Below are 15,434 nucleotides of genomic sequence, written 5' to 3'. Positions count from 1 at the left end.
CTGACTCCCTTCTCCTGGACAGCATCAATTCTGTCCCGCTTTCCTGGATTTGCTTATCAAAATCATATAAAAGCCATGCCCTTTTATACCACGTGCCAAGCAGCTTTGTGGATTCTGCTAAACATATGCCAGCTCCCAGCCTTTGCTTCTTCTCAGCAGGCTACTGCTCATTTTATGTAGCACACCAGCTCCTATGAATCAGTTACTTCAGATCTGCAGCATACTCAGAGACTCAAGATGAAAATGTCTACAGATGTGAAAGATGTGGTTCATTAAATATTGCAGTAAATATATTTTGCACATGTTGTTTCAATAAGTATGTAACAAGGATAATAAATTTAATAGTAACATGTACATAATGATGAAGTAAACAATAATGAATTTATTACTGCAATAGCTATTGCCTGTGTACATGTATAGCTGTATATGTATGTTTATTAAAGGCCAAATGGCTTAACAATTCATAAGTAAACGATCTCTCATTGACTTGTCTTGGCAACAGAAGCAAATCCTATGGAGAAGCTTGCTTGTGTACAGCAGTCCCTAAACCTTGTTGATGTCCTCAGAATAGCTCTTCCAAGGGACATAGGTGGTCGCAAGAATACAGGAAAGTACCAAGGGGTGAGCTTATGGCCTGAAAGCTGTATGGTCCCAACAACCCTGTATAATGCCTAAACTAGCTGTCCACTATCAATTCATCTTGTAACATCATGCCTAGTGAATATGGCTGCATTGTTTGGTTTGGCATGAGCTCAACATTGATGTGTTGATGGACACCTCCTACCCAAGCCGGAACTTGCCTCTTAGTCCATGCTAGCTTATTTGGCCAGGACTGACCCACAGAGAGAGTTCACGGAGGCACAAGGACGTATTGTATCCCCTCCTGTCACCACGCGAGGCCAACCTGATGGCCAACTTGCTGTCACAGCAGTCAAGCCTGGAGGATAGATGTGGACCTGCTGCTTAGAGATGGGGGTCCAATTGTATTTTCCAAGGTGCATGGCTAGCTAATAGGAAAATGACCTATCACAGAAAGGATAACAAGTTTCCTGACAGTAAATTGCAGAGTCATATGGAAGCAGAAGGAATTATTCCCACAGATCCTGCTGTTGTTAGACCTCCATCTCTGGTGCGTGGGCTGCAGAAGATTTGGGTCAACCTATGGCTGATTGCCAGTGACACCTGGGTGCTGATGTTTCTCCAGTTACATCTCTCCCACTAAAGATGTCTCTCCCAGGGAGCGATCCCTGGTCTGCTCTGCACAAATTTGGCCCTTCTCTAGATCAAGTTGGCTATGTCCAGGTATGTAGCACTCAGATATGTAGCTCTGGATGGTGTCCCCACAGCCCTGAGGTTGTTGTTTCACTGTTATATTTCTTTCAGAGTGCCTTGAATAATGTGGGGACAATGTGCAAAGTGCTGTGGAATAGTGTAGGAGGGCTGTGTGGAGCAGAAGCAGCCAAACCTGATGCAGGCCCTGAAGGAAAACCCAGAACTACACACAGCTTGGAGGGAACAAGCTGGTTTGGTGGGGAAGGGTGCCCATGAGAGAGCTAATCCTCAATGTGGTTGACTGTGGGGAGCCAGGTTATCTGACAGCGTTGATGTACCCATGCATACCCCATGAAAGAACCTGAGGATACTAGGAGGGATGCCACACCCTGAAGACTTGTAGCATCATGTCTCCAAAAGTGCTTACAAGCACCAATCCTGCAATGATTTCCGCTGGTACCTGACATGCGCAAATCCTGCACGCCTCCACACTAGGGCAGCAGGCAAATTCCACTTCCAAAAAAGTCAGTGCTGGTCACACAAAGTCAACCCTGGATCATGTCCTGCCATAGGCTCAACCCCTCCAATTCCAATGGGATTCCCACTCTTCCATGGGAGAGGTGAGCAGCTGTGGTTGGTGGGGCTGGCATGGAGACAAGCAGAAGTGCATGAACAGAAAGCAAAATTCCCAGCTACTGAGATGCTCCAAGACATCACTGCCAGTATAAGCATCATTATCTTGAGCTGACGTTAGCCCAGTTGATTTTTAGAAATTACACTAAAAAAAAAAAAAAGAAAAGGAAAGAAAAGAAACCAGCCAAGAAGAGATGAACCGGCAGTTTTTAATCACTTGCAAAAGATTAGAGGTTGACCACGTGCTCACCTCATGCTTAAAATAGGTTGTATCATGTCAACAGGATGCCCATCTCTAATTATAAATGATATTTCCCCAGACTAAACAAAGTTTGATATTTATGCTCCATTTCCTTCAGCTCTGATTATAGCCTGCTTTTTTTAAAAAAATACATCATGAACAAGAGGGCCAAGAGCTTTACGCTGGCCACTCTTTTTCTCTTCCTGCGGCCATTCAGGGAAGTTTGCTGCTAGGAGCGTGATGATGCTTTACGTGCTGGGATTTTGACTTGCCTTGGTGCTGCTGCTGGCGGTGAGCAGGACAGCGGAATTGTCCTGTTCACCAGGCCAGTTGTGGTTCCTGTCCCATCTCAGCCTCATCATATGATGCCTGCAGGTCTCAGGCACTGTGTCTTTAGTTGCACTCGAGGAAGACACCGCTCTTGGTATCTCCTGGGAGTAGGCCTGTTTTAATCCCCTCTGGTACCAACCATAACCTTCCTCAGGTCCACCTGGCCTTGGGCCATGAAGAAATTGCCATTGCAAGATGCAGACAGCTCCACTTACAACTGCAAAGGACACATACCTTAGCTAGCTCCAAACCAGCTACCAGTAACCCAAGTAGCTCTGAAATTCATTGTAAAAAATGGTAAAAGGTAAAAAAATGCATGTCTGGTTTTTCTGGGACACTCCACATTGACCCAGACAGATGTGACTAACTACGGAGGGGTCAACTGTGTCCACGTTATGAAGCAGTGATTTGCAGGATGGGCATAGTCCTGGCTCTTCTTGTCACTCGGGTGGCTGCCTGTCCCCAGGCACTGCTTGACGCCTAGGCAGGCAGTGCTAGAAAGTTGAATAAGAAAGCAAAATGCCCGTAACGGTGCTTGAGATATTCGTGGAGTGCTTGAGGGATGTTGTACATCACTTGGAGCAGCAGATATTGTTGAAAGTCCCAGCATGAGCAGGTACCACCGCAGGATATAGATAAGGTGACTTTGGTGATAAGGGTCTTCTGCAGAGTGAGAGACCACAGAAGGTAACACAAATACAATTGGGGAGGAAACGATGGCCAGATGTGGGGGTTGCTGGGACATGGGGCAGTGAGACAGTAAGAGAAAAAGGAGAGGGAAAACATGTGGGCAAAACTCCCAGGCAAGAAAAAGCATATCACAGGAGCTGCAGAGAGTCCCATCATTTTTGGGGGGTTGTAATGGGGCAAATGGAAATTGTGTTTGGATTGTGGGGGCCAAAACTGTCTCCAGGGTCCCCTGGTTTTATTTTCCCATGGCTGTGAGCCTCAGGCTTACACCATTGCCCAGTGAGACTTTGAGGTATGGCTTGCAAACAAAGTTGCAGGGTGAACATCTCAAGACGACAGAAAAAAGGGCAGAGACCTTCTGCCTTGCACTTGCTCTGCCAGCTCTGATGGTCGGAGGCAGCCTGCATCCAACCCAGATTTTCAAGTGTCTCTAGGCTTTGTCTGCCCCTGCTACCATTTCCAGGGATATCTTCTAGCCTGTGCTTGAAACATCCCAAGCTTTATCAACAGGTTCAGGAAACTGTGCTCTATGTGACAAATCTGGTTTATCTTGAAATGACAAACCAGACGAGGCTGATGTGGTTTCTCTCACAAATATTTCTCATATCTCTGCCTGCCACTGCAATAGCAGGAGGATCTATGAATCAGGTAGTGCCAAAAAAGCTGCAGAACAGTTTGCTCTGTTGTCTGTGCTAATGGGGTTAAAGATCATGTTTCTCTTTTTGAATCTCCTACTCAATTCAAAGTGTGAAATATCATCCATTCTTCTTCCTTCTTTTCTTTTTCTTTTGGGTGGGAGAATGAAAAGGAAGGTTGGCCTCTCCCCTGGTGTTTTTAGTCCCTGCTATTGACTCAGACCTTGTGAAAATGACTTTAAGCCATCAACCATCACTGAAATAATAAATTTTCCCTTTTTGTTGTCCCTTCTCTTTCCACTTCTTTACCATGTTTACTTTGGGTAGGTGGTGTCTTACTCCAGGGAAGCTCTAGTGAAGGGATTACTGGCATTATATCTGCAAGGCCTTGAAGCTGATCATGAAACAGGTAATATTGAGCTCTTGTGGAAAAGGGTTGGTTGAGAGTGTGATCTGCCCTGTCTTTTGCTCCTTCCATGCTGATTTTTCAGGCAAACACTGAAAAAAAGCAAGGTTGCAGACATAATCCTAGGGAGAGAAGAAATGAGTTAGAAATGCTCTATTTTTGTCATGTTCCTTAAACTCTTTGATCCTTCCCATAGCCCCTTGATCCATCACTACGTCATCACTTATTGAAAGCATTTTTTTTTATAGCCCACAGCCGGATTCTGGGTTATTTCCAAAATGTCTTTGTTTCCTGCGCAGTGTGTTGGCTTTTCTTGAATAATCTAACTCCCACCGCCAATGATGTATTTTGGATTTTTTGCATGGAGGAAAAATATTTAAACCCTAGCTTCATCCCTGAGCATGCTCCTTGCTGTGCTGACACAGTGCATCATAGCAATCTTTTTGATTGTTCAAAACACTGGAAATTTAATTTGATGCTGAACATTTTCTAGATTTCAGAAGAGGATGCACTCAGCAAAAACTTTGGAGCCATTGCACAGGCTACATTTCCACTAGGAAGTTTAGTGCACTGGAATGGTGAAATATGGAGAGCACAGAAGCACAGATAATTATGCTCAAACATGTATCATCAGCCCCCTGTCAAGCACAGGTAGAAGAAGCTATGGCAGCAACATTGAAGAGCTGAGTAAACTCCTGGTCTCCTTTTTCTTATACAAATTTGTAACCCCAGAATGATGTCATAGGTGAAAACGATGCAACATCTCTGATCAAACATAGCCATCTGCAAGATCGGCATCTATCAAATGAACCACTGATCTTGATATCCTTCGCAGCTCATGGAGGGAAATGGATGCCCTTCTTGCTCATGATTCATCTCATTCTGCAGCAGATTAGTCACCCACAAGGAGCTCTGACTTTCTCCTGTGAACACAAAGGGAGTGGTGAGTGACTAACGCAGACATAGATTTAAAATTAAAGGAAATGAGTCCTTCTCGCAGTCAGGAAACAGAGAACTGGATTTTTTTGCTAGTTATGGGTATACCTCCTGCTGGTGTAAATCCCAGGTTTCCAGCCCAGGTTGGACATACCAATCACTTAAAACACTTTCCAGATTTCCTTGGGAGAAGCTGCTTGGGGGTGGTATTTTGGGATATGTTACTAACATTATAAGTGATTCTGCCATTCTGCTGTTGCTTTGAGGGTCTGACATCTATCACCCCATTGAGCAAAGCCCTGAACAGGATTCCTGCCCTGAGGAACCTCTGTACCCCTATAAAGCATCTCCTTGTACACAAATGCAAATATATTTGTTAGCAAATTGGGATGCAGCTTCTGGGGTTAGACTGTATATCCCTTTTCCTCCTCAGGTCAAAGGCACTGGGTTTTAGACAATGATCCTTATAGATCTCATGACCCATCATATCTAGAAGGTCTGTCTGTGCCATATCATAACCATCTCCTGGTTGGAGGAGCATGCTTCTTAGGATTTACTTTCTGGTGTCAAGACTCCTGTGGTTTTATCCTCTCCATAGCATGAGTGAAATGAAGAGAAGCTCTTCTTTGCTCATTGTACCTTTCCAGAAGGTCCATGTTCCTGCTAGCACACCTCACATCTTAACAGATGAAATAAGCTGTTCCTAGGACTCAGGACTATGAGAGTGGCCACATTGCTTAGTGGTTCATATCAACATTGCTAGATTTAGATCTCAGTTGTTTGAAGTTGTCATGTAAGACAGTCTTGATAAGTGTTTAAGACACCCCAGAAAGGACCAGTCCTTTTACTGCACATCAGTGCCTTTCAATACTTAAAGGGGGCTTATAAGAAAGATGGGAACAGGCTTTTTAGTAGGGCCTGTGGTGACAGGACAAGGGGTAATGGTTTTAAACGAAAAGAGGGTAGATTCAGACTAGATATAAGGAAGAAATTTTTTACAACAAGGGTGGTGAAACACTGGCACAGGTTGCTCAGAGAGGTGGGAGATGCCTCATCCCTGGAAACATTCAAGGCCAGGCTGGACGGGGCTCTGAGCAAGCTGATCTAGTGGAAGATGTCCCTGCTTATTGCACAGGGGTTGGACTAGATGATCTTTAAAGGTCCCTTCCAACCCAAACTATTCTATGATTCTATGATCAGTGAATATCCACTGATTGCAAAGGAATAATAATAGTTTATGCCCAATGAAAAGCGAAGGCATACAGCTCCCACTGACCTTCCTGTTTCTCCAGAGACACACATGCCAATATCCATTCCTCTTTCAGCCAGAGCACTGAGGAAGCTTCTCACCTTTCACATGTGACATACCCTGTGGTTACCCCATTGTGGACCGCTCTCAGCTCAGCCCATTTCATCCTTGAAAAATGCAGAGAATTTCTAAACAAAAAAAAAACACACACAAAAAAAATAGCCAGCGCATTGCGCAATATGAGGTTGTCATAAGGCTCGAGATTCAGGATAAGAAAGTCATTAGAGATGGTCAAAGAAAACATTGGCAATACCTTTCTGGCCACTGAACAATTCGCTCATTGACATGTGCAGGGAACACATAGGACAACTGATTTATGCATACTTTGCCTGCCCTCTGGTGGTGAATGGCTGCTGATTAATTGTATGAATACATATATATTTATATATACATATATACACATATGTATATGTCCATATATGTGTATGGACATATGCATACGCATTGACGTATATGGTGGAAAATGCTTTCATCTGAATTGTACCTTGAATCTGAATGTTACAGATGTGAGTAGTAGTTAATTATTGTCATTGGCTGTAGCTGGTGTTTTTAATGCTAAAGATTTTCCTCCTTACTGAGATTGTGTTAAAATTTAGTTCAGTTAAAATAATTCAGCATGAAAATAATAGAAGTCTAGTTAAATAATTGTTCCAGCTTGGAGAGACCAGTGAGCTCTTCATGTGTCCTTTTGCTCTCTATAAATAAATTCTGCTGAAACTGGGTGAGCTGTACAAAATCAAGAGCAAAATGTTTTTCCAGGACCAGTTCTTATAGCAAATACAGGACAGCATAAAAATAACTGCCGCAGCATGGATGTGCTTTTCCCTACACAATGCCAGTCTGGGTTAGCAGGAGGGCACAGAGAGGAAGGTGGCCCTGGGCTGAAAGCTTGGAGGACATATATTCCTTCACCCCCTGGCTGGGGTTTATTTTCAGTTCAGCAAGGGCTCAACATCATATTTACAGTCCTTCCCCCTTGTAGCTCCAAAGAGCAGAGGGATTTGCCATGCAGCTCTTACACCTCCTACAAACGTGTCCAGCGCCTGGGCATGAGGTAGCGAGGATAAGTGTGTTTAACATTTCAGCTCTCAGGACTCATATAAATGTAAAAGTCATTGCCTAAATTTGGTCTTCCCAGCTTTTTCTCTTTGGGATGACTTATTGCGTCAGGAAAGGCAGCAAAGGTGGTTTCTCAGGCTGTGTTCATTTTGAAGGGGTTTGTCCATGCCTAGTGGGAGATGAACAAGAGAAACTTCTTGACTAAACACCTTCATTCACCACTCGGCATTTCCAAGTGAAACTACAGTCTTTCCCCCTTGGGAAAACAGCCTTCAGCCCTTGGAGCCCTTGAGATTTGCAAGCCCTTCTATAGATCATTATCCTGATTTCACATTTGCCTTGGATTGTGTTTCAAAGCCGGGCACGGGGATGAGTACACCATGTTCCTGGGCTCATGTAGCCTTAGGCAACATGGAGGTGGTGTCCATAGCGTCCAAACCCACCATTTATGGCACATTGTCCAGTGACTGTGGCAGTACTTGTCTGCCTTTCTGTCTCATGGTAGCTCCATCTGAACCAGTGACCAGTTCCTGGGTGCTGGATTCAACTGTTAAATTGCTACCACTGGTAGTCCCTAGGCCAACAAGTACCACCCCAAACAATCATGGGGCATGTCTGGGGCCAGGGATATTCCCACCATGTAGTTTGGGTGTTTGGGAGGGGAAGGGAGCTTATTATCTGACTCCAGTGCCAGGGAAGTGTGTCAGGCATGTGTCATTTAATCACGCAGGTGTCACCATTGCTTTCCGAGAAGCATCCCTTTGTGCTTTTCCTTTTCTAAGTCCACAGAAGTACCACACAAGGTCAGTGTTGTAGAAGTCATTTTTAGCTCAAATAAGGATCCAAAGGCCTGTTGAAGCCTTAGACTGCAAGCTGTGAACTTTCACTTAGCTATGCTGATCGTGTGCTGAACTCCTACCTAGCTACATGAAGGAAGGCCCTGAAACCGGTGCAAACCAGGAAGATAAAGTAGCCGAAACCATCAGCAGAAGCTGCAGCTAATCAAGATAGGAAAAAGAATGGCCTTCCTGGAGACTGGGAAAGGATTCAATAAGGAACAAGAAGACCCCAGACCCAAATATTACTATTAGACCGAACCGTCGCATGAGGGGAGGGGAACTTAGACTGTAAGGGTATAACTGCCCAGGGATTTCTTTGCTCAGGGTCCCTCTCTGGAGGCACCCAGCTCGAGCTGCTCTTCACCACTGTACCACTCAATAAATTCACCTGGCGTATGTCCTGTCGGAGACTCTGCTTTGGGGAAACCTAGGGTTGAGCCTGAAGGGAGAGGAAGCGCCCGAGGGTGAGTGTGTGTGTGAGCAAGGAGTCGAAAAGGGGCACCCGTCAGCTCAGTGGAGCTGCCAGCTGCAAAGGGACTTCGGTCCTAGCAGTTAAACTCTCAGGTGGTGTGTGTACGACTCCCTGGATGGTGTGTGAATGCTCGGGCGGCTGCTGCTCCCTTAACAGTCAGTTGCTCTCAATGCTCAAGGCCTCCTGTTTTTCCAGATGCGTGGAATGATTTGCTGGAGACCTCTCAGGATGTGAAACCTACTGTCCCACCACAGCTGGAGGACTCCCCATCTGGGGACGTTCTTTGCTCAGTTCCTTTCCACCTGCCCATCTTCTGGTGGTTGGGCGCATGTGGACAACAGTGCTTGAACGTACAACCAAGGCAGGTTCATCCCACCTAAATGAAGACCTTTGTGTCTTCTAACCTCACTTGGTCAGGAGATTATTGTTCTTGTGTCTCCTGTCCCTCTCCACACACACCAGAGTTGGACAGTCTGCACCCTTCCCAACACTCAGCCACCAGGACAAAGCTGCAACAGCAGGGCTAGAGAGCAGAACGTTTTCAGACTGATCCCTCCTCTCCATGGTGTGAGAAACAGCATTTGCTGGGTCACCCTGTGGATTGGCCCTGAGGCTTGGACGCACCATGAGTATTGGGTCGTATTTCCCTCTTGTCCTGCAGTCGCTGCAGTCCTGACAGGTGCAGTCAACCAGAGCAACATTGATGACATCTGTCCATGAATAAACTTTGGCACCTTATTTGGATAACAACCTGTGATTATTCCTTCTGGTGCTTTCTGTGTGATGATGGTGCTTGGGGAGCTAAAGTTACAGATTTGGCCAGGCAGACAATCACCTCTGCAGGGAGCCCACACAAGTAGGTTAAACAAAAGCTTTATTTCCACACAGCGTTCTCGGGACACGGTGCCAAGATTTCACAGACGGCTCAAAACAAGTATTGGCAAGGAATGCTCTGCTCCTGTGATGCTTTCTTATTGCAAACAGCCCTGAGTCACAAAATGCATGTTCAGAACCAAGCCTGAACTTCCTTTAAAATCAGAATTGTTCAGATTAACAATTTTCAGGTTTGTTCTTTAAAGCAATAATGTACCAGCGCAGAGCTCGCATGCAGAGGAGTGTAAGCAGTTTCTACATCACCAGTCTCTCAATCCGTGGTTAAAGCCTTCTGGTACTATAGCAGAAGAAATATTCAATAAGCCATGGTTATTAAAGTAGTTAATTGCAGTACATCTGCCATCAGATCTTATTCTGTGCTATACGACGTTCGGACAGTGCTCTGCTCCTGGTGAGCAAAGACCTCAAGACTGGAGTTCAAGCCATGCAAAGCCTGTTTGCTGCCTTCTCTTCCTGCCCACTGTTTTCTGACTAGCGTGAAGAAAGGTCAGTTGGTTTCCTGCAGGATTTCAATATTTTGAAATGCTATTTCAGTTCCAGCTTTTGAACGAAAAAATAAATAAAGAAGGAAATTGGATGTGGAGGTTGGATCTGAGACATCTGCCTCCAGGGTTGCTTTGTAGCAAAAGGCTGGAATTGGTAACTGAGATAGCCCAGCAGACGGGCAGCTGAGGTGTCTGGCAAAGAAACTGTTAGAAAACCAGACCATTTTCCATTTGAAAACTGCAGAACATTTGCAACTTGGCGAACTCTAACAACAATAGCAAAAAAGCTTCGATTCTAATAAATGTCTTTTTTTCAAGACCAACTGGAATTTCATGCATCATATTGTGGTTTTCATTTGGAAATCAGGGCTATGTAGATATAAAATATTTCATATTTGGTCCTTGGCCCTATATTGACTTTCCCTGAGCTTCTCTCCATAGGTTAATGAAAAAAGTTTGACATCTAGCTGTGTGAAAATGAGTCTATTTATTTTAAGAGTCTCTTGTACAGGTTTTTTTAACTGTGCCTGCAGTCTGTACTATCTAGCTTGGTTCCTGGACAACCCCAAGTTGAGAAGAGATAGTGGCAACAGGGGGATTTAATTCCTTTGAATAAAATTATTTTAATGTGTCAATGAAAGCAGTCAATAAAAGACAACTAGCTGATAAAATTTTTCTTGAATTTCAGGACATCCTAAACAGGTCCTATGCAGGAAAGGAGGCATTGCACCAAGTAATGACAAAGTGAAGGGCAAATATTATGGATTAACACTCATGTGGCGGCAGGGAGCAAAGAGGAGAATTACATGATCAGGATTCATTGTGCAACAACTTCTGTGTGTGGTCCTCGCAGTCCTCCGCTGGGTCCCGTGCTGTTTAGCAGAATTTAGAGGTGCTCGGAGGTGTTGGTCAAGGAAGGAAGGAGAATCAAGGGAGACTGACATCTGTAGATATCATGAAGTCAGACTTGGGGAGGATTGTGAGGAATTCTAGTGAATGAGGAAAAAGATGGTGAATGAAATTTAATACCAACAGCTGTAAAGTAACGAGCATCAGAGGAAAAATGTTAGGTGTTTCCTACATTACACAGAGCACGGAGCTGGTTTCATCAGCTCTGGGAATGCTCTCCTATGGTCATTGCAAGAAGACTGGGGGAGTACCCTGCTGTGGGATGAATACTGAAAAGCTTCATCTGCTTGCCTGTCTCAGCAGTCACTGGCCCAGGAGCACTGCGTCCTGCTGCTCACCCACCAGCTGCAGGAGGCTGAAGGAGAGGATTGCAATGATCCAGGGTCTGGAAATCATCCTGAATGCAATGGCTTTCTGCACATTTTGGGAGGTCTGATTCAACTCCGTGTGCTAACCCAACCTCCCCTTACATCAAGCTCTCTGTATCCTACAGCACTGTCCCCACAAGCTGACCTAGCAATCCTATAGCTCTTCATCAGGCTGAGTTTTGCCTGCAAGAGCTTTATCTAAGGCCACCATTTCACACAGCTTCAATTTGAGCGTGAAGACCTGTAGTTCCTCGGCCTTCTCTCACCTATTCTTTTGTTCAAACTATTATTTTTTAACGCGGATGAGGTCAGCAACGAGTGTCACACTAGGACTTTCTGGCATCACTGAAGGGGAATGAGAGGATGTGTGGCTACAACAGTAGGAAATCCTTAATCCACCTTCACCAGTGGTGCCCATGGACTTGCATCCAGCTGATGAGCACTGTTACTGTGTGTGAGTGGGTGGGTGAAGGGGGGTAAGGGACTGCCTGTGCATAGGACCTTGCCAGACCATGTTCTCGATTGCATGGATAGAAGGGAACTGGTTGCCCTCATGTCTCCCATGCATTTGACAAAGGGACAAATCCATTGCAGGTGTGAGGATGGAAGGTTCCAGGGAAGGGAGGGCTCCTGATGGAGTGACCGTGGAGCTGTCCCTGACCTCACCACTGAAGGACACGTCTCTACAATGCCAAGGTCAATAACCAGAGCTTCAGGGAAGGGGAACGTGCTGATGTTTTTGCATGAGGATGTCAGGACAGAGACAACATAGTTTTGTGAGTTCAAAGAGGGGTAATGCTGCAGAAGACTTACCCTCAGCCTTACTCCTGCCTTCACCTGGCTGCAGTCCCAAACCCCAGAGAAACATCTTGATATTTTCCAATGAGAAATGTGCTGTGGGGAGTGGTATTGCCCCCTCCCCACTTTAGTAGCCCCTGTCATGGGAAACTTTCCCAGACATAGGTCCTTGCAGCTGTTTGGACATCCATCCATGCTGTAGCTGCTCCATACCTTCCTTGAGTTCTTCTGCACCTCCTCATACCTCCTCTGCCTGACTGTCCTTCTGCTAGCTTGCGTATTTTGCAAGCTGCCTCTAAATTATTGAATAACTGAGTGAATATGTGAACAAGGGTCTCCATAGGTGCCTTATCTGCACAGAGAGCTGAAAAGTAAGCTGAGAAGTAAGCTGAAGGTAAATATACAAACCAGAACAAGACTTTCAGGTGGAGGGATAGGTCTCCAAGGATCTTTATTGGCATTTGGTTTTAATTCACTGTTAAAAATACTGTATGAAATATGAACTATATTCAGACAGTGTATACTGTGCATAAATACATCTTCTACAGCTCTCAGCGGGTTTGCACGATTACATTAAAATTCACCCTACAACATCAGTGGTAAAACCTCTGGCAATCACATGGTAGGTCCTTGTTGATAGTGGTTGCTAGAGTGTGCGCTTCACTATCCAAGAAATCCACCAAGTGACTTGTGCACAATCACCTGAGAAGTCGGCTGCGGAGCTACAAAATTTACATTTGCTGCTTCCAGCCCCCATCTTCCTCTTTACAACATCCAAACACTAGTTTTAGGAACAAAATAACAAGAAAAGAGCCTGATACAGTAATCACAGTTAGTATGGGAAGAAATCTCATGAGTGAACCTAAACCTGTCTAAACAGAACAATGCCAGGAAAATATAAATATATTTTATGGCTTTCTAACAGCAGAGGTTATCACACTCAGGGATGAGTCCTTGGCCTCTTCCTGTTGAAATTAAGAGGAAAAAAATACCACTGGCTTCAAAGAGAATTAAGAATTATCCTGGGATTACTAAAGTCATCAGTGATCAGAACTTTGCTTCTCTGCTACCCTTTCCCACAGATTTACTATTTTATTCTTTTCAATAAATTCAAAGAATGTTGTTTATTTTAGAAGACTACAGACTGAAGAAAGAATTTGAAAACTGTGTACAGAAGGGCAGATTGAAATCCTCTTGTTTAAATGATCTTCAGCAGGAAAATTCAGGTTTTGGCTACCCAACATTTTCTTAAACTTGTCTTTTCTTGGACTAACAAACACACACATTCAAAAGATTATTTCTTAGTGAGTAAGTATGAAATAAAAAACTGGGTACCCCAAAATTGAAATATATATGTATCTGTACATATGTGTAGATGTTGAAAGGGAGAATATATGCATAGTGGTAGATTAAAGAGGTGCATCGTTGGGTTTTTTCTCATGCATTTACAAATGTTTAATTTGATATATAGCAGGAATAGAAGGTCGCTGTCCCTCCTGCTCACTGTCAGATTACCAGCTAAATGGATTGATGGGAAGTTTTTCAGCAGGCAAATCGCTTCACAGATTTTATGTTTACTGCTCATATGTATCTTCCTTTACATCCATTTTGTCTGTGTGCTGGGAAGAACAAGTGTTTCAGAGAGGGTTAACCCATCTAGATGAGCCAAGTGGCAGAGTTTCCAGACCCAGGGAAAAGGTCAGGGAGTTCAGCACCTCCTCTGAGCCAATGATGATATCTATGTGGGAGTGAGGTTCATCCAACTTGGCTTTAGTCATCTGTGATGTAGGTTTCTCCACCTGAGCTGATCAATGCAGCTCCTTGTTAGAGTCGATGGCGAGCACTTTAAGGGCATGGTTCATCTATCTGAATGCAAGATACCTAGTACAGGTTTCACTTTCAGGTTAAGATACCCAGCTTTAAAGGTGTATCTCACTAACCATATCTGTCTAGTATTATTTCAGATCCTAGTGTCTGCTGTCTGGTCTCCAGCTGCCATTGCAAAAGGGTCTGGTCCTGTGTCTTATTTATCAGCTTTGCCTGTCTAGGGCATCCTAAGTAGCATTAAGCACCTATGTTTAGGCAGCTGAATTGTATCACAGATATCTCCATTTTGGTATCTCTGTGTGCACCAGGCTCCCATCGCTTGAATTGAGACCTTGCCAATAGCCAGTGAAGTTTAGGGGTGACTGTGCTAGCCAGATGTAGGCACCCATTTTAGGCTCAGCTGAGTCATTAGGCTCCTTGGACTTTTGGACTTGATCTCCATTAACTGTAATGGGAGCTGAGACACCCAGCACACACAGAGGTATCCACGTGTAGGAGCCTAAGAAACACTCCTGGGAAGTGCCTGTTTCCCTTCTCTGACTGTTAGGGGACCTGTCTGTGTGACTGTCTCAGACTGCACCTTACAGGGCTATATCTAGCCAGATGAGTCCCCTTTTGTGCATCATTGTGGGTATTCCTCTTCATTTGGAGGCCAGCCTTGACTACACATAGGCCTTTCCAAGCAAAACCCACTGATGCAACTCTCACTTGCATGGAAATACTACACCAAGAATGGACGGAGAGACCACCTGTCCCCCATAGAGAGGATGTGCTTTCTGACTGCCACAGCTTGCAATTCTCTTTACCCAAGACATAAGGTCAGGTTGACTGATCCCACACCACTACGTAACAGAACAGCACTGATCAATGTTTTTAACATGGGAAAGGAGTGGAAAAGACATGAATTATGCAGAAATTGTTTGATTTTAAACTCACGTTTGCACAGACCGATCCAGATAATGTCCCTCCCTGGAACTATATATTGAGGTATATTGTGTCAGAATTGCCTGGCCCGTGTCTCTTCCATAGGAATTTATTCCTGAATGAATTTGCAAACAGAGGGTGAGCACAGTGCAGAAGGTGAAAGCTTTCCTAAGCCCTGTTTGACAGCTCAAGTGTCATACGAGCCTTTTGACGGGTGTCTTTCAAGGGCCAGCTTCTCCCACCTGGAATATCAATCACTATATCAATATATCAATATCAATATCATCACTAAATAGGCAAAAGCTTCTTTCACAGAACCAGGTGCCATAGAGTAAAATCTCATTATTAAAGAACATGAATGAATTTCCCTTCCGTTTTCACTTTCAGATACTCCAAACAGCTCTTAC

Source organism: Nipponia nippon, unplaced genomic scaffold, assembly GCF_047370975.1.
Source record: "Nipponia nippon isolate SJK-2023a ecotype South Korea unplaced genomic scaffold, ASM4737097v1 scaffold_2, whole genome shotgun sequence".
NCBI lineage: Eukaryota > Metazoa > Chordata > Aves > Pelecaniformes > Threskiornithidae > Nipponia > Nipponia nippon.
This window is presented reverse-complemented; position numbering follows the sequence as displayed.